Here is a 23444-nt window from a genome sequence, read left to right as displayed (position 1 = left end):
CACTGGTCAAGTGAGGGGGATGGCTAGAGCCTGGCGCCCTGGCTTTTTCTCAGAATGGAGGTAGAAATCTAAGTCCTGTCAGGGCTAAGTGCTCTATTAAGGAATTTGAGTGCTACACAAATCCACAGGTCAAGAAGGACTCCAACCTCCCTTTGCTAGTCAGTTGACTTGTGGCTGTCATCAGCCTTCCTTCCGGTAAGCACATACTTGAAATGGCTGATGGTCAACCTCTGTCTCAGAGGATCTGTGGCCCCTTTTAAGAAAATCTGAAAGCCACCACCACTGCTAAATTCGTTTATAAGCAGTAAGGATTTTAAAGTTTTTCAAAGTTAATGAATACATGAATCTTATAAATTAAATTGGTCCTATGGCAGTCTTCTTTCAGTTCTATTTTTGTGTATCTATTTTTATATCTCCTCTCTTGGCAACTTTTCTCTCTCAAGCCTGGTATAGTAGCTAGAATACTCTGGGTTAGTAGTGAGCTTTTCCAAGTTGTCAGCCACCCTCCACAGACCTCCCCTCCCTTTTCTTGTGGCACAGCTTTCAACTCAGCCTGCTTTCATTTGGCGCCACTCAGCAACACAAGCAAAATTGTTCTAAGGTCTGGGAGACAAGACCCAGTCCCAGGGAATCCTAGTGAAAGAGAAGACATTTATTCTGAAGCCTGATAAGGTTACCTGATTTAGTCTTCTAACAGCAGCACCTGAACATAGATACTACCATCATACTCATTTCACAGGTAAGAAATGTAAAGCTTCAAGAAGTTAAGTCTCTTGTTCAAGCATACATAACCAGGCAGGCTTAGGGTCTGAACTCAGGCCTTTGGCAAGCTAGACTTGCCCAGGGCCAACTGGGATAAAAGAGGCTTTGGGAAGACCACAGGACTGAAAGTGCTCTAGGACCATTCTCTCACCAGGCAGCCCTTACCCCACCCATTAAAGGCATGCACAGTCCAAAGCCCTGGGGCCACCTCAACAGGAAAGCCCTACCCAAGGGCTTTCAGCTGCTTTCTGCCAAAAGACCTACCCAAGCCCCCAGCCTTCCTTCATCCTGCTGTGGGCAGCTTCAGACTGGGAGAGGAAGAAAACAACAGAATGCACACACCCAAGAATCATTCCTTACCGTATTTTACTTGCCAGAAGGCCGGCGCTGCTGCCCTGGGACAGAAGGGCCCTCGCCCCTGCCCGCTCTATAGAAACTGCCTGCTTCATCTAGGTCTGAGACCCCACCTGGTTGCTATGCGAAAGGTCCCGCAGCCTCTCTTAAGCTACCATTTGTTGAGATCACAAATGTGCCAGAACCTGTGCCAAAAGCCTATACATAATACCACTCAGTCTTCACAACCGTGTGGTATAGGCATCAGGATACCCATACCACACTGCTTCTCCTCCCTGAGCCTCCCTCCCATTTTACCATGGAACCATGGGCAGCTTCATCAGGAGAACTTCCTTTAACACCTTTCTCCTTGCTGCCCTTGCTAAGACTTATTTCACATGACAGGCTCTGAAACCTGGGGCAATGGGGACTCGGAGCTCATTGCTCTCGGTGCTTATGGGAGTGGTGGGGGAGGATTAGAAATAGTCCGTCTGGCTACAGGATGGGAGACTTCAAAAGGCTGTGTCAGACTCATTTCCGCGGTAGCGGGGTGTCAGTTCTCTGCATACCTTAGAAAGAAACCCTGTCAGTTATTTCCTGCAGTACCAAATCTTCTGAGCCCTAAGGGCTTTTTTCTTTCCATTAGGTGACAACAGAAACCTCTACCCACAGACTACTGAAAAAGTAGGGGGTGGAAGAGAGGGTATGGGAAGGGTAGGTCTGGAGGTAGGAGTGATGTATGTTTTCCTTGCTTTTGTGTCACCCCAAGCAGAGGTGACTGGCCCAGGAGAAGGCTCTTGAGGAAGGCCTCAGAGGCCCACCATGGGGTTGTGGAATGGCATACAAGTTTTTGTTCCTAGATGTCTGCCTACCAGTAGGATCTGGGGTCCTACACCTCCAGAGGGTACCTGCTGCACTGAGCAACATGGCCTCCTCTTCCCCAGCACACCCATCACTGGGGTCCTCACTGCTCCTCACCTACTCTCCCACTAGGTCATTCTGTCCACAAGCTCCTACACACTCCTGGCTGACTGGCCAGCTGGAAGGCAGCCCACTCTGCCTGAGGCGCGGGGACTCATGTGCCCAAAAGCAGTCCCAGTAGTACTACCTTCCCAGCGGGAGCCCCGCTGTGGCAGAGAGGACTCCAGCACACGTGTTCATACCCAGGCCTTCCTGGCAAGTGACCTCCACCAGCAAGCAGGGCATAAAGGGGGACAAGCGCCATGGTTATGCAAGATTTTAAACGTTAGGGAAAGCAAGATGAACAGTATAAATTAGTATCTCTGCAACTCTTCTGTGAGTCTAAAAATTAGACTTTAAAATGGGGTGGGGAATATTGGTCTGTAATTCTCCAGCAAAGGAAATAGTCAACAAAACCAAAAGACAACTGACAGAATGGGTGAAGATGTTTGCAAATGGCGTATCAGATAAAGGGTTAGTATCCAAAATCTATAAAGAACTCATCAAACTCAACACCCAGAGAACAAATAATCCAATCAAGAAATGGACAAAAGACGTGAACAAACATTTCTGCAAAGAAGACATCCGGATGGCCAACAGACATATGAAAAAGTGCTCCACATCACTCGACATCAGGGAAATACAAATCAAAACCACAATGAGATATCACCTCACACCAGTCAGAATGGCTAAAATTAACAAGTCAGGAAATGACAGGTGTTGGCGAGGATGCAGAGAAAGGGGAACCCTCCTACACTGATGGTGGGAATGCAGGCTGATGCAGCCACTCTGGAAAAGAAGATGGAGGTTCCTCGAAAAGTTGAAAATAGAGCTACCTAGCAGTCACACTACTGGGTATTTACCCTAAGGATACAAATGTAGTGATCCAAAGGGGCATGTGCACCCCAATGTTGATAGCAGCAATGTCCACAATAACAAAACTATGGAAAGAACCTAGATGTCCATCTACAGTTGAATGGATAAAGATGATGTGGTATATATATACAATGGAATACTAACTATGCAGCCATCAAAAGAAGTAAAATCTTGCCATTTGCAATGACATGGATGGAACTAGAGGGTATTATGCTAATCAAGATAAGTCAATCAAAGAAAGACAATTATCATATGATCTCTCTAATATGAGGTATTTGAGAGGCAGGGCAGGGGTTCCTGGGGATAAGGAGGGAAAAAATGAAACTGCCTACCGGTAGGTAGATGGGATCAGGAAGGAAACAAACCATAAGAGACTCCCAATCTCATGAAACAAACTGAGGTTTGCTGGGGCGGGGGGGTTAGGGGGTATGGATGGGGTGATTGGGTTATGGACATTGGGGTGGGGTGTATGGTAAGTGTTGTGAATTGTGTAAGCCTGATGAATCACAGACCTGTACCCCTGGGGCAAATAATACATTACATATTAATTTTAAAAGGGGGGTGGGTGGGGAGGGGGCTAGAAGAACAGTGGGGGTGGGAGAGGCACTGCCCTTCCAGGTAGGTCAGCAATCTGCCGAGGAGGGGAGGCAGGTTCCTACCTTCAGGTGCTGCTCTGATGGAGCTCCTTAGAGATCAAATGCCCCGCTGTGGCCAGCTTGGGCTCCAGCTCCCGCTGGACACAGATAAGGCCTTCGGGATGGGCTTAGAGCCACCTCAGCCAAAAGGCCTGCCCTCCCCGTTCGTGTCTGGTGTCTCAGTGCCAATACCACCAAACTCAAACCTCTGCTCTACCACATGCAAGGAGGGACTCTGTTCCCAGAAAACTACAGCTGAGTGGTGGCTCAGCTCCAAGGGTCCCCTCACCAGCAGGTCTCGCTTATTCCCAGATAGCCCTTTGACAACGACCCTCAGTGAGGGGCCGGTACTCAGAGCTTTGCCATGTGCATGCAAGTGCAAAAGAGTGTGTATGTGTGGTGTGAGAGAGAAGGGAGCTGGGGGAATGTGCAGGGAGGAGTGTACGTGCACCCAGGTGTGACCCAAAAACCTAGACTAGGTCAGAAAGACTTAGGTTAGTCTTGGGTGCTGGGCAGCTCTGGAAGGAGCTGAGCAGCTCCTGGGAGAAGTTCCCACCAACCTGTCTTGCCTCTGTGCTGGAAGGAGAGACAACAGATGTTAGGTAACTAGAGGCGTGCAGCCCCCTGTGCCCAACTACCTGCCTATCAAGCCCTGGGTTCTTCTCCATAGTTATCAGCCCACTACAACCCACACGGCCAGACTCCCTAGCCAGCAGCCCCATGTTCTGGGGCTACTGTGTTGTACAAGCCTGACAGTGCCGTTTACAGGCGCTACTTGGAAACCTGCTTCTGGGCAGCAGTGGACATGTGGGCGCCAGGCAGCAGAAGGGCCAGGGCAGAGATGACCTGCAGAAATGTGAGCAGAGGGCTTCTCAGCTACAGGCTCCAATACCTCAGTCAGCCCTACCCTGGAACCTGAAACCTTCGCTTGAACAACTCAGACATTTTAAAAGATTCATCAAGTGCTATGAAGTGGTGCTACAGCCTTACTACTCAGCCTTTTCTATTTGTGTGTGCACCCGTACACAGTCCCAACCCAGGAGAGCTAATATGGAGAAGACTGGGGCCTTCTAGAGTTCTGATGTCTGGGGCTTTTATGCTCCAGTAACTAGAAGGCTGCCCCTTGGCCTCTCACGGCCCACACCACTGACAGGCACCCAGGACTGCTCAACGGCTAAGACCGCCACGGCCAAAGGAGCCCCCAGGAAGTAAGAGCAAGAAGCAAGAGGTGATGGCTTTGCCAGAGGCAGTAGCTGACTAGTCTGTGCTCAGCTGCCCTCGCCCAGTCTTGAGAATCTAAGACTCAAGAAGAAAGCCAGTCTTCCAGGAGGTATCAGAGGATGCCTGAACAGCCCTCCTCCTGCTCAGACAAGAGGTAGGGAGTGGCAGATCTTTAAGCATTTTAGCAGTTAGCAAAATCTCAAGACAGCCATAGGGTTGGATCCTGTTCCTTCCATGCAAGTGTTAGAGAGGAGAGCACACGACTTGTGGAGGACTCCCTTCAGCTTTCCTTGGCGTGTATGTGCAGTGGGATCATTTATTACTCAGCACAAGGGGCTATGAGGATGAGGAAAGACGTTCTAAAGGCAGTACCACTGTGCCACCTGCTCTTGCAGCCTGTGAGTACCAGGTACGTATGCTGAGGGGGTGAGAGATGGGTGACGGGTGGCCAGAAATGGTGGGGGCAAAGAAGGGGCATAGTTTCACTGGGATGGGAAGGGTAAAAGCAGGACAGAATGGGGAGCCTTCTACATTCCTATTCCTCCACACACAGGTGGGATTTGTAGCGGGCAGCACTGGCATAATGCTAGCACAGTCTGGCCTGGTCTTTCCACCAGCAGCTGCCTTTGCTGGGCTGAGCTCAACACCTTCCCCAGGCCTCCTGGCCCACTTTGCACACTGCTCCTTATGCTTCCTGCTCCCACGGCTTTACCTCTGGCCGCACTGTGAGAAACTGAGTCAGACGAGGCCATGTTTCCCAAGCCCCTGTCCCTCTCTCTTGCTTCAGTGTTCCAAGATACCCACTCCAGTGCAAGAGTCTGGGAGCTGGCCAGCCAGTTCACCCATCAACTCATGCAGCTACTGACTGCCACCCAATTGAGTAAGAAGCCCATCATTGTTCTTTAGGCATTAGGTGCCAGGTGTTTATGTGGTTTGGTCTGGAAAAGGTGAGAAGGTGCCGACCTGCACGTGGGTGGGTGTTCTGAGATCTCCATGAATGCAGCTGCCACCATCAGGGGACAGTTGCTAGACAAAACTGACGGAGCCTTTGGAGAGAGATGACAAGGGTCTAAGAAGACCCAGTCTCCCTGGCCCCCAAACCTCTTGTGGATCAGCCAGTTTGTGTGCTAGCTCTGCCCACCCCAGTCAGTCCTATAAACGGTATACATAAGATTTTTTCCATAAACAACAAAAACAAGCATATTTTGGCGCATTGTGCCATTATGACAAGTAGGACTGCACTCCCACCACCTCCTGTGGCCCCATCCTTGGGCTAGACCTGCCAGGGCAACTAAGACCGAGTTGGTTGTAGGCACTGGGACGGTTGAGAACATCCTGGATGCCAGAATTGCACATGAAACTGCCTTGGGGATCAGGCTGACCAAATCAGACAGTAGCCTGGCTGCTCGTGACTTGAAATGTGGCTGTGTATAGAGGGGTGAAAGGCCTCCCTTCTCTCGAGGCCCGTTCTCCCTTGAAATTGAAGGTCTGGTTGGAGGGCAGGATCTAGTCCTTGTCCTGTTTCAGTGTGTGTCCCTAAGACAGTTTAGGGTCTACTACTTCAGAGTGACCTGGTTCAGCAGCTAACTGGGAGGCAGAGTGAATTCCAGGGTCCTTCTCAGTATTTACTTGGCAGTCCTCAGGCAGGAAGGTGGCTATGCTTGCCCAGAACAAGGTACCTCCTGGGGGTGGGGGGAAGAGGGGTGACTTTGTTCTCTAAGGCTAGTAGTAGTACACGGGCTCCAGAGGGGCAGTATCCCAAGTTCCAATCCTGATGCTACCACTGGCTGTCTTTGCTTCCCTGTGTCCCAGTCTTCTCACTGCAATATGGAGGTGTGTGTGTGGGGGTGGGGAGTATCTAAGAGCCTAGATTTACTGACAAAACATAAGCAAATAATGTGCTTGGCCCAGGGCCTTGCATAAAGTGAAGCAGGGAAGAGGACTTCCGTAGAAGCCACAATGTGATGACGTCTTACAGAAGAAACCACCAGAAATCTGTTTTCTTATTCTGGGTGTGTGTACATGGATGGGCTCCTTCAGTCAGTCTACATTCAGACTGGCCCCAGACTGTCACAGGATGACAAAAGCAGGGACACCGGCAGCCCATGCAATGCAAAAGCTGCTCAAGGAAAAGGAGAGACAACCCAGAGAAGCAGCAGGAGGCCAGGGAGGCAGCATATACATGGGGTTTTAGCTGGTAAGACCCCTTAGAAACTAGAGAGGGGGAATTATTTACAAACATCTTATTTCCTTAGATAAACAGTAAGAAAACCCTCCTACGTGTAGGGATGAATCTCTGGCTATCATTAAGACAATGCAGACACACAGGTCCACAGAAGAACATGATATGAAACAATATGAAAGGATGGTCAGGGAGGAAGGAATGTACACATTTCAAGGATTAAGTACTGAAGAGTAAGGTGTTTCTCCTTACGCCTTAAAGGGAAAAAAAAAGCCAATCAAATGTGATGAGCTCACAACTGAATCTTAAAAATTCCAGCAGGTCCAGTAGCCATGTTCACTGAAACTCAGGAAAGGGACTGAATTCTCTAGGGATAAGTGTGTCTTTACAGAGGCATCTCCCTCCAGTCCTGTTTTTCAGTCTAGGAAAAGTAAAAAAGTGCAGTAAGGGAGCTGACAGCATTTTTTGTCCATGGTCCTAGAATATTCAAGTGAAAAGACCATCTTCCTCCTTCCACCTCCCAAACAGAGATGCTGCAGAAGCAAACAAGGTTGCCAAGGAGGCTGAACAGGACAGGGTGTGTGCTAGAGAGGGGAGAAGTTCATGCCACTTCGCTAACGTGAACTCAGTGCAGTGCTAGAAGCTGACAGTTGAGGTACAGGTAGCTGGAGATCCAGACATGCTTGGTACTTTGCAGTAAAGACCATGCTACATAACAGGAGAGTGGGACCCACTCCACTCAAGTAACAGAGAAGATAAAGGTTCTCCCACAAACACCGTTACCAACAATAGAACAGGCAAAACCAGGACCCATATCCCTGCTACCAACATGGGAGTCAGGCACACTTGAGCTGAGATGCTGGCTCTGTTCTTCCACAGCCCGATGACATAACACGGGAAAGTATGATAAGGACAAAGATGAGTAGTATTAGGACAGGACAAAAAATACCTCAATTTACTAACAGGTATGCTTCATCATGAGGCTTCCTAAATAAAGCAATCCTATGGTACATTTCAAACATCTTTCATATTTGATAGACATTCTGGAGTTTATGGTCAAACAAATAGAACAGAGGTGCCAGCTGTTGCAGATGCAACATCTGCATTCCTGTTTGCTGGTCCAGGAGCATGGACCGCAGGGCCAGAGCAGTGCAGGAACCTGCACATCCCCGGAATGCCCCAAGCTGCTGAGAGGACTGACCGCTCGAATGGTGTGGGGGCTCAGCAAGTTGAGTTTACAAAACTGAAGAGTTAAGATCTTTTTCTCTGAGGAAATAATCAAAAACTACTCATGCTGGTGAGAAGAAAAGAAGTCACCGAAAAGGAATTTCAAACGTTTACTAAGGTGACAGTCCCAATTCTGTTGCACCAGACTTTAGTGAGTAATCTCATGTACTGTGAGGGGGAAAGATATCTTAGAATAACCTGTGTTTCTACTTTAGTTTGGGGAGTAAAAAGCAATCTTTCTTTTATTCTGAAGACCTTTTAGAGCACAGGGAGGGGACTGAACGTCACTAATGGGAAGGAGTAAAACAGGATGAGAATACAAGCAACAACTGATTCCTTGGCACCCCACTACTTCAGTAGAAGTCTGTCTGTACCACTGTCTCAGACCATAAGATTCATGGTTGTCAATCCAGACCATAGACCACCAGTTCATGGGCGTGAACTGAGAAGATGTCACTGTAAGGGTCCAAGGGCAGAGGGGTCAACAAGTATGAGAAGCTCCCACGATGACACTACAGCAAAGGGGAGGAAGCAGTTCATTTTATCATGATAGATCGTGAGTGTATTTCTGATGCAGTTTTTGGAGAAAGAAATGTGAGGCTGCTATGCCAAGGAGAAGAAGTTAAGGAAAATCTAGAGAAACAATCTGACCGTGCTCACTATACAACAGTTGTACGACCCTGAGCAGGCTGGCTAATGGCACACGATCTCGCTTATGACCCGCTCAGAAGGGAGATAAGAGAGACCAAAGTTGGGAATGATGGTGGCTGATCTGCCTGATGAGCCCCTCAACATTCTGGTTGTCTTTTCCCAGCCATTTCTACCTGTTTTGATGTATAATCACATCAAATCCTTTCCTGCCAGACTTCAAAAGACACCACTACAATGAATCATAATCTGGGGCTTTAACTGAAATAATCACAACACGGCAAGTGAAGAGCAGGCTGTCTTGTGTCATTAAAGCTTAAACAGCACGTAAGAGTGAGCAAGCAGGTGCGCCTGGGTGGCACAGTTGGTTGAGCATCTGATTCCTGGTTCCAGCTCAGGTTGTGATCTAGGGGTTGTGAAACTGAGTCCTGTGTTGGGATCCTTGCTCTGCGTTGAGGCTGGTTAAGATTCTTTCCCTTTCCTTCTGCCCCCCACCCCCCAACCAGGGGTTGTTCACTCTCTCAAATAAATACATCTCTAAAAAAATAATTTAAAAAAAGAACGAGCAAGGAATCCCACTTAAATACTCATCAGGCCCTGTAACGATCTATAGATTTAATGCAATTCTAATAAAAATCCCATCACCTTTTTTTTAAACTCGCTGTAAAATTTATAGAAATGCAAAAATGTGCAAGAATAACTAATAAAACAATTTCCCCCTTCCCTTCCCCACTTCCCTTTATACATAAATGCACTCCTATGGAGTGCTACCTGGTATTATCAAGCACCCACCAGAGCTTCACAGAACACTCCAGCAGTGACATACAGATGATTCTATTTGCAGGGCAATGTTGCAGGCATTCCAGGGCAAAACCCATCCACACCAAATCTCCCTTTGCCAAATGTACTGGAAAATCCAGAAAGACTGAAGGCTTCCTAATGTTCTCCTCAGGTCCATGGGCTTCCTGCCTGTCAAAAGCAATTCCACATACTCTGTTTTCCATACTGGAGTTACATTTAAAGATTTTATTTATTTATTTGACAAGAGATCACACGCAGGAGGCGGGCGGGGATGTGGGGGAAGCAGGCTCCCTGCTGAGCAGAGAGCCCGATGCCAGGCTCCATCCCAGGACCCCTGAGATCATGACCTGAGACGATGGCAGAGGCCCAACGCACTGAGCCACCCAGGCGCCCCTGGAGTTACATTTAAAGTTTCCTTTGAAAAGATTAATAGAAAAATATGAAAATGATGACCAAGAGTGAAAATATAGCCTGGAGGGTCTACTGTTGCTCCTGTTCAGAAAGGCCTTCCTAGAGCATGGATGATCACATGCTTGGTTATCTGTGCTGGACTCTCCAAAAGACACCCTAGAGGACACAGTTTGCTTGAGGAGCAATGTCTCCTCTGTTTAGGCTCCACGCTGAGAGACGGCAGCCTAACTTCCTTACTTGGTGCCTGGCCTTTCTGGAACCTGCTGTCTGACTGCATGCAGCTTTACTGGCTCCAGTGTGGCAGGGCTTCCCAGCCTTCACGTTCTATTTGGTTCTTTGCACCTCTGAGCTCATGACTTCCCCTATACTCAAATGTCTGCCTCCCTCCAGGCCTGAGAAGCCCTATTCTCTAGTCCTAGCGGTCTTGTCTTTCCCTCTGTTGGCGTCCTTCACAGAATAGAAACTGGAGACCATCCTCAGTGACAAGAGCATGACTTAAGTACAATGGACATTTGTGAATTCTGACCTGACCTAGCAGCAACATCTGATGCTACTGGTCATTCCCTTTCTCTAAATACAAATTCTTCAACCTTCAGGACACCCCATTATCCTGGTTTTCCATATCTGACTCCTTTGCAGGTTTTGTTACCTATAATCCAACTTAGTTTTCCTTCAAGCTCAGCCCTCCACTGCCACCTCTTCTTTTCCCTACCCAACTTGATCTCATTCACCCCCACATTTCTGATTACCACGAATATGCAACGCCTTTCCACAGCTCTATCTCCAGCCCAGTACATCTACAAGTGCTTACCTGACATCTCCACTTGAATGTCTCATTGTCGTCCTGACCCCTCCATCTAACCCAACATGATTTTTTTCTTCCTTCCAACCCAATCATAGTTCCAAGCTCCACAAACACAAGAGGCATCCAGTTCCTGTCAGAAGCCCATGAATCGTCTCCAAGAGTTTGCCTTTCTCTTTCAATCTCCATATTCAGTCCATCACCAAGTACTCTTGATTTTACTTTCAAATATCTCTAATGCATTCATGTTTCTCCATCATGTGAACGTGTGCCCCCTCCAAATCATTCTCTATGTAGAAACCAAGGAGAGCTCCTAAAAATGCCAATTTGGTCATGTCATCCCTTTGCTTAAAATTCTTCAGTGGCTTTCCACTGCTCACAGATCAAAAATCGGAATCTTTAATTGGGATTATGAGTTCCTTATCTTGCTCCTGTTTCTCATCTGTTCCAAACGCCCCACTGCTCTTACCGTGATAATTTCCTCTTCTAGTTTCTCAAACGAGGCATGTTCTCTTCTGCCACTGGGCCTTGGCACCTGCTCTTCTACAGTGGTTTTGCCTATTAACACCTACTCATCTTTCAGATCTCCCCTAGACTGTTCAAGATAGTCCCCTTTTATATGTTTTCATTTATGTCTTCCCTTCAAAGGAAAGAAGGCGGCTAATTATTACCTGTGGGATTATTCAATGTCTGGTTCCTACCCTAGAGTGCAAAAAGGCTCCATGAAGGCAGGGAAGGGTATCTATTCTGTGTGGTCCATTACCTAACACTGGACATGTTCAGCATTTACTCAATGAACGCTGGTCCTTGTAGACTGACCGTGGTTTCCCAGGAGTATGCATGGTGTAGACTGAACAACTCCTCCCACAGTTTAAAGTGCCCCACAGTGTGGGTGCCTGGCTGGCTCAGTAGAGCACATGACTCTTGATCTCAGGGTTGTGGGTTTGAGCCCCACATTGGGCACAGAGATCACTTAAGTAAATAAATAAAAATAAAGTGCCCCAAGAAAATGCTGTGGTAACACTTGTTTAGAATCTTCTAACCTGTGACTCCACTAGAGTGAAGAGATTATTTCTACCAAAAATGTAATGTTTTTAAAAGATTTTATTTATTTGAGAGAGAGAGAGCATGAGAGGGGCGAGGGGCAGAGGGAGAAGCCGACTACCTGTTGAGCAGAGGGCCCTATGTGGGACTTGATCCTGGGACTCCAGGATCATGACCTGAGCCAAAGGCAGTTGCTTAACCAACTGAGCCACCCAGGTGCCCCAAAATGTAATATTTTAAAAAAAGAAACCATTCTGGGGCGACTGGGTAGCTCAGTCAGTTAAGAGGCTGCCTTCAGGGAGCCTGAGTGACTCGGTTGGTTAAGCAACTGCCTTTGGCTCAGGTCATGATCCTGTAGTCCTGGGAATGAGGCCAGCATCGGGCTCCCTGCTTGGTGGGAAGTCTGCTTCTCCCTCTACCCACCTGCCTCTCATGCTCTCTCTCATTCTCTCTCAAATAAATAAAATCTTTAAAAAAAAAAAAAAAAAAGCAGCTTCCTTCAGCTCAGATCATGATCCCAGGGTCCTGGATCAAGCCCTCCATTGGGCCCCTTGCTCAGTGGGGAGCATGCGTCTCCCTCTCCCTGTTGCTCCCCCTGCTTGTGCTCACTTTTTTTTCTCTGTCAAATTTAAAAAAAAAAAAAATCAAAAAAAATTTTTTAAAATAAAAATTTAAAAAATTTAAAAATCCATTCACAATAGATAGCATTAAAACTAACAGACCTCAGGAGCATCTGGATGGCTCAGTCGGTTAAGTGTCTGACTCTCGACTTTGGCTCAGGTCATGATCTCAGGGTCGTGAGATCAAGACCCACATCGGGCTCCCTGCTCAGCACAGAGTCTGCTTCTCCCTTTGGCCTTCCACCTCCCTACCACTCATGTTCTCTCTCTCTCTCTCAAATTAATTTTTTTAAAAATTTTAAAAAAATAATGAAAGCAAAAAAAAAAGGGGGGGATGTGCAAAAGCTGTGTGATGAAAACTGTATGATTTTACTTAAGGAAATAAAGATGACCAAAATAGAGACCATGTTTCTGACAGGAAGACAGTACTATAAATATGTGAATTCTTTCCCCAGTTATTTTGTAAATTACATACTATTCCAGTTAAAGCCAAACATGGTACTTTTTTATAGAGAAGGACATATTTGTCCTAAAATCCAGATTAAAGATTAAAAGCCTGAGAACAGACAAGCAAGTTCTGAAGAGGAAAAGGGTATGTACAAACATATGTATGGAGGTAGGTATGTGTGTATGTGTTGGGGGTAGGGAAGATACTTATCACACCAGACTTCTGATTCTAGCCTGTTCCTATAGGGTAACTTAGTATATGACAAATCCCATTTCAGATCAATCAAGAAAGAATGACCTAATATTTGTTGGAAATTTTAAAAAACAACAAACCAGAACTCTAACCTATACCATCATCAAAACTAAAATTAGGTCAACTAAAAACTATGTGAAAAAAATTAAGAAAATACAGACTTATCTTTAGGATACTGGAATAGAAAAGGATTTTTCGGGACGCCTGGGTGGCTCAGTTGGTTGGGCAGCTGCCTTCGGCTCAGGTCGTGATCCCAGCGTCCTGGGATCGAGTCCCGCATCGGGCTCCTTGCTTGGCGGGGAGCCTGCTTCTGCCTCTGCCTGCCATTCTGTCTGCCTGTGCTCGCTCGCTCTCCTCTCTCTCTGACAAATAAATAAAATCTTTAAAAAAAAAAAAAAGAAAAAAGAAAAGGATTTTTCAAAGACTAAAAACACACAAAACATAAGGGAAAGATTGATAAACATGATATTTAAAAACTTTCCTATTGGGGTGCCTGGGTGGCACAGTCAGGCGTATGACTCTTGGTTTTAGCCTAGATCATGATCTCAGGGTCGTGGGTTGAGCCCCATGTTGGGCTCCCTTACTGTGGCATCTGCTCGGTTTTCTCTCCCTCTTCTGCTCCCCCACCCCCCACACGTATGCTCTCAATCTGAAAAAATTGTCATATTAGAAAATACACTATAAAAAAGATTAAGAGAGAGAAGATATTTATTTGCAAGCCTATCAAAGTGACACATATTAGTTTGTGGAATATTTAGAGGTTCCCTATAAATCAGTAAGACAAACCAAAGAAAGAGAAAAACCACAAGGTTTTTAAAAGCAGATCGCCAAGGGGCGCCTGGGTGGCTCAGTGGGTTAAAGCCTCTGCCTTCAGCTCAGGTCATGATCTCGGGGTCCTGGGATCGAGCCCCGCATCGGGCTCTCTGCTCAGTGGGGAGCCTCCTTCCTCCTCTCTCTCTCTGCCTGCATGTGATCTCTGTCAAATAAATAAAATCTTTAAAAATAAAGTAAAAGCAGATTGCCAAAAATTTATGTTTTTATGTTAAGGTCACTAGTAATCAGGGAAGGTAAATTAAAATAGTGAAATGCCGAATAAAATACCTAGGAATAAACCTAACCAAGGAGGTTAAAGACTGGTATTCTAAAAGCTAGAAAACAATGATAAAAGAAATTGAAGGGGCCTCTGGGTGGCTCAGTGGGTTAAGCCTCTGCCTTCGGCTCAGGTCATGATCCCAGGGTCCTGGGATCGAGCCCCACATTGGGCTCTCTGCTCAGCAGGGAGCCTATTTCCCCCTCTCTCTCTGCCTACCTCTTTGCCTACTTGTGATCTCTGTCAAATAAATAAATAAAATCTTAAAAAAAAATTGAAGACAACACAAATAGAAAGATTCCATAGGGACCCAAGTTGGTCCACGCCCAGTGTGGAGTCTGCTTGACTCTCCAGCCCCTCCCCCCGCCTGCATGCTCTCTCGCTAAATAAATAAAATCTTAAAAAAAAATTCCATGCTTATGGATTAGAAAAAATATTGTTAAAATGTCCAAATAAATGTCCATACTATGTAGATGTACCTGGCTGGCTCTGTAGGTGGAATGTGTGACTCTTGATCTCAGGTTGTTGGTTCAAACCCCATGTTGGGTGTAGAGATTACTAAAAAGAAAATCCTGCCCCTAAGCATCCTGAGGTGACCTCTGAAAATGGTTCACTATTTGCTTGACCCAGAAAACCCTACAAAATCATGCAAATCGAGAGGTTCAAGTCTTCTGTGTTCACTTTAACAACACATGTGAAACTGCCCAGGGTTGCATCAAGGGTATGCATTTCCAAAAAGCCACCAAGTATCTGAAAGCTGTCATGTTGCAGAAGCAGCGTGTGCCAATCTGTCACTATAGTGGTGGAGCTGGTAGGTGTCCCCAGGCCAAACAGTGGGGCTGGATACAGGGTTGATGGCCCAAGAAGAGTGCTGGGTTTTTACTGCACTGCTTAAAAATGCAGAGTCATGTTAAACTTAAGGTTTTAGAGGTCCATTCTCTGGTCATGGAGCACATCCAGGTGAACAAAGCCCCCAAGATGTAGTGGAGAACTTACAGGGCTCATGGTTGGCTTAACCCACACATGATTTCTCCCTGCCACACCAAGATGATCCTTCTGAAAAAGAGGTGACTGTTCCTAAACCAGAAGAGGAGGTTGTGCAGAAGAAAAGGATATCCCTGAAGAAACTGAAGAAACAACAACTTATGGCCTGGGAGTAAATTCTGCACAGAATAAATGCAAATAAAAATAAAAAGAGAATGTTGGTTGTCTTTTATTATTAAACATATTTCAAGTATCCTCAAAAATAAAATAAAATAGAATCTTTTTTTTTTAAATGCCATACTATCCAAAGGAATTTACAGATCCAATCCTGTCCCTATCAAAATACCAACAACATTTTTCACAGAACTAGAATAAAGCTAAAATTTGTATGGGACCAGAGAAAAACGTGAACAGCCAAAGCAGTATTCTTTTTTTTTTTTTTTAGATTTTATTTATTTGACAGAGACCACAAGCAGGCAGAAAGGCAGGCAGAGAGAGAGAGAGTGAGGGAAGCAGGTTCCCTGCCAAGCAGAGAGCCCGATGCGGGACTCAATCCCAGGACCCTGAGATCATGACCTGAGCCGAAGGTAGCGACTTAACCCACTGAGCCACCCAGGCACCCAGCCAAAGCAGTCTTAAGCAAGAACAACAAAGCCGGACATATAATCCTAGATTTCAAGACCTAAAACACAAAGCTGCAGTAATGTAACAGTATGGTACTAGCATAAAAATAGACAAAAAGATGAATGGAATAGAAGAAAGAGTTCAGATACATACAAAACCCACACATATATGGTCAATTAATTTATAACAAAGGAAACAAGAATATAATGAAGAAAAGACAGTCTTCAATAAATGATGCCAAGAAAACTGGACAGCTGCATGCAGAAGAATGAAACCAACCACTTCCTTACACCATATACAAAAATAAACTCAAAATAAACTCAAAATGAATTAAAGACCCAAATATGAGACCTGAAACCATAAAACTCCTCTAAGAAAACACAGGCAGTAATCTGACATCAGCCTTGACAACACTCTACTAGCTTTGTCTCCTGAGGCTAGAGAAACAAATGCAAAATTGAACTAATAGGACCACACTAAAAATGCTTTTGCACAGCAAAGAAAACCATCAACAAGGTGACAAAGCAACCAACCCAACGGGAGAAGATACTAGCAAATGACATATCCCAAAAGGGGTTAACACCAAAAATATACAAAGAACCCATACAACTTACCCAAAGCAAAAAATAATTCGATTAAAAATGGGCAGATGGGGGCGCCTGGGTGGCTCAGTGGGTTAAGCCTCTGCCTTCGGCTCAGGTCATGATCCCAGGGTACTGGGATCGAGCCCCGCATCAGGCTCTCTGCTCCTCAGGGAGCCTGCTTCCTCCTCTCTCTCTGCCTGCCTCTCAGCCTACTTCTGATCTCTGTGTCAAATAAAAAAAAATCTTAAAAAAAAAAAATGGGCAGATGGCCTAAATACAAGTTTTTCTTTATTTTTTTTTTTAGAGAGAGAGACAGCATGAGGGAGCATGCATGTCAGAGTGGGGTGAAGGGGCAGTGGGAAGGAGGAAGAAAGCAGAAACCACTGGGTATGGAGCCTGACACAGGGGGCTCAATTTCATGACCCCAAGATCATGACTGGAAATCAAGAGCTGGATGCTTATGGGGCATCTGGGTGGCTCAGTCGGTTAAGCTTAGGTCATGATCCCAGGGTACTGGCATTGAGCCCACATTAGGCTCCCTGCTTCTCCCTCTGCCCTTTCCCCTGCTTGTGTTCTCCCTAGCGCGTGCTCTCTCTCATGAATAAATCTTAAAAAAAAAAGTTAGACACTTAACCAACTGAGTCACCCACAAACCCTCTGAATAGACATTTTCTCAAAGATGTACAGATGAGGGCAACTGGGTGGCTCAGTCAGTTAAGCCTCTGCCTTCTACTCAGGTCATGATCTCAGGGCCCTGGATTGAGCCCACATCAGGCTCCTTGCTCAGCCAGGAGCCTGCTTCTCCTTCTCCCTCTGTTGCTCCCCTGCTTGTGCTTTCTCTCACCCACTTGCTCTCTCTCTCGAAATCTTAAAAAAAAAAAAAAATGTACAGTGAACACATAAAATGATCCTCAACATCACTATCAGGGAAATACTAATGAAAACCACAATATCACCTTACACCTGTCGGAATGGCTACTATCCCAAAAGACAAGAAATAGTAAGTGTTGGCGAGGATGTGGAGAAAGTGGAATCCTTGTGCACTGCTGGTGGGAATGCAAACTGGTGCAGCCACTCTGGAAACAGCAGAAATCCTCAAAAAATTAACAACAGAATTTTCACACAATCCAGTAATTCTACCACTGGGTATTTACCCAAAGAAACAAAAACACTACTTTGTGTTTATTGCAGCCTTATTTATAATAGCCAAGATATGGGAGCAACCCAAGGGTCCCTCCACAGATGAATGGATAAAGATGTAGCACATGTAAGAACAGCCCCCCCACACACACACAGTGGAGCATTACTCAGGCCTAAAAAAGAATGACTGAGGTCTGGTGATTTGGGAGAACATGGATGATGCTGAGTGAAATAAAAAAAACAGTCTGAAATAGACAACAACTGGTGGCCAGACGGCAATTGGGTGGGAGGATGGCTGAAAGAAAGGCATGAAGCGGTACAAACTTCAGTTGTAAGTTAGTGGCAGAGATGAGAAGTACAGCACAGGGAATACAGTCCATAATGATGTAATAATGCTGTATGGTGACAGACAGTGACCATACTTATTGTGGTGAGCAATGCCTCGTGTACAGAATTGCTGAGTCAATGCGTTAAAAGGATAGTGAGATACCACTTCACACCTACCGTAGGTGCTAAAATGTAAACATCTATAGATGCAATCTTTTTCAAACAAAGAAAAAAATGGAATGGTCCAGCATTAATTGTTTATTGCAGTAACAGAAGGCAGCGGGCCCGGAGGGAGCACTTGGGGCCCGGCCGCTCAGTCCAAGGTGTCCAGGAGGCAGCAGCAGCAGAGGGCGGCCCAGCATGCGGCCAGGGCTGCCTGACACCCGGTGTCCATCTTCCTTTCCCGTTCCATCACGTACACTGAGGGGCGGGGTGGGGCGGGGGAGAGAGAGACCTGATCAGAGGGGACTCTGCGAGCAGCAGCATCCTATGTAGGTGGCATGCAGCACCGGCCACGGAGACCCCAGAGGGTGGGCTCCATGAGAGGGGGAGCCACGCCTGGCCACTTTGCGGCTCCATCTCCACTCCGATGTTCGGCACACATTAGGAACTCATGAAATGTTTCTTAGATGTGCGAATGCAGAAGACATCTGCTCAGCAGCTGTCAGACCACAGTTTCCTGCTACCTCCCCTTCCCCAAGCTACAGCGAAACCCACCCCAGCACCTCATCTGGTGCTTGTCCAAAGTGATCCGGCTCTAGTGAGCCCTGCCGTGCAGCCTGGTGGCACAGGCACCGGCTCAAAGCTTTCCACATTCTCTCATTGAATCCTCACAACAGCTCCATGTTGCCCTCATCATTCGTAACTCTGAAACACTATCACAAGTGTGAACTGGCAGAACCAGTTTGAAAGAGAGTGGGGTGGGGGGTGTGCATACAATTTTTGACCCACAAAATCCACAGCTAGGATTTTTCCTACAGAAACAATGGTCTCAGCGTTCAGATATGTGTGACTGCTCTGGTATCAAAGTGACCCCGGACTACTACCTCCGTGTCCAATGGAGAGATGAGCTAAACCAATGCATACTGGAAGACAGAAAGGAAACAGCCATTAAAAAGAACTAGATGGTTCTTCCATGTTGCCAACAAATTAACCAAGGTACATGCGCACGCTCTGTTTGATCTGTACAAAGAAGAGAATACACACACATGCACAAGTAAGTTTCAGAAAGAATACAAGAAACATAAGGGTCAAGGTATGGCAAGGGGTGGAGGATTTTACTTTGCATTTTACATTTTCCTCAATCCAGGCTTGTCTGATTCCAAAGCCACACACTTCTGGACTATCACTGCTGGCTCCTGTCACCCCCGGCAGGAGGGAGGGCCCATCCAGTTTCAGCACAGCTCGCACCCCTTCTAGCCTCCCTTCTAGCCTCTGCCACAACTGCTAGCTCCTGGGTCTTTGGGGACAGCTGTCACTGACCGACCTGGGCTCCCTGATGGCCTGGCCTCAGCCCTGGACTGCTGTCCCTGTGTCACTATTACTTGGACACGGCCACCCCACCCAACCCCCAGCCCAGCTTCACCTGATCTGGGCTCCCAGTTATTCCTGCTCCTCTCACAGCCTGACCTGGCCCCTATGACCCCAAGTCCCACCTATGAGATATGGCTTCAAGGCAATTTTGACTCCTCTCAGGCCTTGCTGACTCTCAGGTCTGGGCAAACCTGGTGAGCTGCAGATTCCAATCACAGCTCCCCAATCTCTCTCAGTGGCTTGGACACCGGAGAATACTCCCAAAGGGGTATAATTCTAAGGCTGAGCCCCATGCCTGGTCCCCACCTGCCCCTCTAGCAACACCAGCAGGCGGCATTTTAGAAATCAGCACACCAACCCCTGCCTCTTCTGTTGTTCCCCTTCAAGTCTGGGTTTAGGTTTGGGCAGGTGTCAGAAGCCCAACTGAGTCCAGGTCTAGAGAAAGAGGGCACCAGGCAAGAGGGAACAGTCAGTCTCTGCCTGTGCACAGATGGAGGACTCCAGTCTTCCGAGGGCCATCTTCAGGTCTCCTGACCACTCCCGTGGCTCTGCTCTTTGCTTAACCTTGAAGGCGACCATCATGCTCTTTCTCCTCTGGCTTCCTCAGCAGAACCCCTCTATTCACCACGCCCCCGCCTGCCCATCACCTCAGCAGTGTTGTCAGGAACTTCAGTGCCTACTCAGTGGACCCTGAAATAGTGCCCACCGCACCCCCTGGCCCTCTTGACACCGGCAACAAGGTCACTAGGCCTGTCCTCTCCATCTTGCAAACATCCCCTCCACACTTCTGCTCTCGCTCTCCTTTGGGGCCCTCCAACACCAGCCTGGATTGCAGCAACATGGGCTGGATGCCACCTCAGCCAAGGCACCTGCCCAACACTCCTGGACTCCACCCTCACCATCTCTGTCTTCGTTTCCGGACTGAGGTCTGTACAGCCCTGTGCTTACACAAGCAAAAAACCCACTGTGGTCCCATGTTACGGAGGAGGCAACTGCTCAAGAGAAGTCTACACGGTCTTTCCAAGATCAGCTAGAAGGTAGCACTCACATGTGTTTCCTGACTTCTCACGTAGCACACGCCCACTGCTCTGCACTTAAATGCCCACCACGTCACCCCTTTGCTCAAAACACCCAGGTCTGAGACGCCTGGGGGGCTCAATCAGTTAAGCGTTTGAATCTTAATTTCTGCTCAGGTCATGATCTCAGGGTTGCGAGATCAAGCTCTGCACTGGGTTCCATGTTGGGCATGGAGCCTGCTTTAGAGTCTCTCTTTCTTCCTCTACCTCTGCCCCTCCCCTGCCTTGAAAACAAAACAAAGCAGACAGGTTCCTCCTCCTGACACACTTTCCCCAAGGCCCTAGGACTGCTCAGTCAGCCTGCATAGATCCCAGGGGTCTGCATCCACCCGTGTGCGGCAGCCCTGCTACCCACCCTGGCTGAAGGCCTCCAGTACCTTCAGTGCTTCTGCAAGACCCAGATCAGACCTGTCTGCCCCCACAGGGAAGGCTGCTCATCAGACTCGCCCTGCGTTGACTCAGTCAGCCTCCTACATCACAGTCCCTTTCCGGAGACCTTGGGGTGCTGTGTGGGAGGTGGGCCCGTCCTTCCTCTTTGTGAGGCAGGGAACCCCATTCCAGGTACATGCTAGTGTTAGTGACTGATAATCCAAAGAAAAGTGTTCATTCTCTGAGCTGAGTTTCCTCTGGGTTTTAGACACCAGGCATATAGCTGGGTAAGGATAGGTTTGCTATGAGGAGGTGGGCACCCACTGAGGGCTGTGTTTGTAGGGCCAAGGGGCAGCTGCCCGGAACCCAACACCCACCCCCCCACCCCCACCCCCACCTCCGCTGAGGATAATTGTACCTCTGCCCCACTGTGCAGGAGGTCCAGGGGGCACTAGCTGTGTGCACAGCTCCGCCCCAGCTCCCCAGCCTCCTCCTCACAGCTGGCCCCAGCTGTTCTAGCATCTCTTCCCAGGAAACAGGTTCAGCAGGAAGACAGAGAGTGAGTGTGTGAGAGCCTCTGTGTGTGTGTGTGGGTGGTGGGTAGTAGGGTTATAACCAGATTCTGGAGATGGGAAGTTCAGAGAGAAGCCCAGAAGGAACCCTCCCTACCTGACACTGTTACTCCAATCCAGGTCACAATTCCCAAAGACACCCTGTTCCAGTTTAGTGGGAGGCACCACAATTAGGATTTAAGAACAGAGATTTTTAATAAAACATTATCAAATTGGATTTAAATATAGGCTCATCTACGTACTGGCCATATAACCTTGGGCAGGTGACAGCCTCTCAAGTCTCAGTTTCCACTGCTGTAATACAGGAGGAACACTGGTCTGTACCCCACAGGTTGCTGGGAAAATCTGGAGCTCAGGCACATAAAATGCTTATTAGCACAGCGCCTAGTAAACTATGAGGTTTTCAATCAATGTTCTGTGATGTTATCACTATTATTCAAATGACCATGGCCCGGCAGGCAGACCCCTCCCCAGACTGAGAGGGCCTCTGGCAGATAGCTCCACATAGGAAGAGAGGAGGGGGCTCTCACTGACTCTGGGCAGAAGCCTTAGAAATAAGAGGCTGGGAGGCAGAATCACAGGCTCACGTGGGAGCAAAGAGTCCTAAGATAAGCTGGCTCTTCGCCATCAGGTCCAAGAGAGGGGCATGGCCCAAATCCACTCCAAGGGAAGGGGGTGAATGAACAGAACCACGCCCCATTTCTAGCAGGCCGCTGCTGGAGGGGGATCTGCCAGCAGCTCAAGGCCCTGCCCTCACCCCAGCCCACACACATACACAGTCCCCATCACTCCTCTGCCCTCAACCAACCACATGGCAGCAGAGCCCAGAGTGAAGGTCACATCTCTGGGAAGGAGGGCTCTGAGAAGCTCAGGAGGGCCCAGGACAGAGCAGCTTCCGGGGGCAGGGAGCTGGTAGGCTGAGTCTGGGATGGAAGGATGGAGACAAATGGGAAAGCAGCATGGGGGCTATAATCCAAGGGCCAGAGACACCTGTATCCTGACTGGCAGGCCCAGGCCTAGTGACAGCCCATCCCACCGAATGAAAGGCCCAGGCACCCAGGGCTCTGTGGCCACCCTTTGCAGCAGGAAACCCCACTTTGTGTTTTTAGGCACCTGCCAGCTGTCAGCCCTCCCGGACAGCCAGCCAGCCTCTGGGATCTGTGTGTGCACTCCATGAGCCACCTCTTTCTTCTCTCCCTGCCCCAGGAATGGCTCGCCTCCCCCAGGACAGAAGAGTGTCCCCTCTCCTCCTCATGTCAGCTCCAGGAATAGCTGCCTGATTCATCAGCCGAGCCCCTCCCAGTGTTTAGGCCAAAGACCAAGCTTGAGGTTGGGTTACTGTGTGAATGGCTCTTCCTCCATACCCCACCCCTCTCTTTCCGACGCTGAGAAGCATCTGATCTGCTTTCTGGCAAACCTGGCCCTTCATCCTCCAGCATCTAAAACAAACCCAAAAAAGGCGACCATCAGGGGACTAAATAGCCACCATCCTTGGAAATACTGTTGCCTTTTCTCAACTCAGCTAACCTAGACTCATGTACGCTCCCTCCTTCCTTCTTGATTTGGGCCTCAGGGTGGCTTGCCCCAATGACTCAGCCCTCCCCTTGCCTCTTGGAACCTCAGTGTCCTCACCTGCAAAAAACCAGGATTCATAGTGGTACCTGTAATGAGGCCCCAAAGAGATGAAAATGCATTAGCAATAAGTTTTGCCTTGTTCCTCTCCCCTCCTGGGAGTATGTACCAGAACAGCAGGAGAAGCTAACAGTCAGCCCTAAGAAGAGCAGGAGACAAAAGGAGCAGACCATGCATCACCAAGATGCGTGGTCCCCACTACCTGGGGTTCTGAGGGGCGTTCCTGACCCAGCCCAGCAAGGATCTCTCTATCATTACAGTCATCCGGAAACAGCCTCAGAAATATCAAGC

General features: G+C 47.8%; 1 long non-coding RNA gene and 2 pseudogenes across 1 annotated transcript; 2 read left to right on the top strand and 1 right to left on the bottom strand.

The window, feature by feature from the left end:
* LOC125100004 (collagen alpha-2(I) chain-like) overlaps positions 1–23444 on the bottom strand; it is an 88938-nt pseudogene that overhangs the window by 623 nt on the left and 64871 nt on the right.
* LOC125100006 (uncharacterized) lies at positions 3506–9494 on the top strand. Its single transcript, XR_007127417.1, has 2 exons — positions 3506–5196; positions 8450–9494. It is a non-coding gene; the product is annotated as an uncharacterized LOC125100006 (long non-coding RNA).
* Positions 14737–15541, top strand: LOC125100005 (60S ribosomal protein L17-like; annotated as a pseudogene).

This window comes from Lutra lutra, chromosome 5, assembly GCF_902655055.1.
Source record: "Lutra lutra chromosome 5, mLutLut1.2, whole genome shotgun sequence".
NCBI classification, from domain to species: Eukaryota; Metazoa; Chordata; class Mammalia; order Carnivora; family Mustelidae; genus Lutra; species Lutra lutra.
Note: the sequence above shows the minus strand (reverse complement) of the source record. Positions and strands in the feature narration are given on the sequence as shown.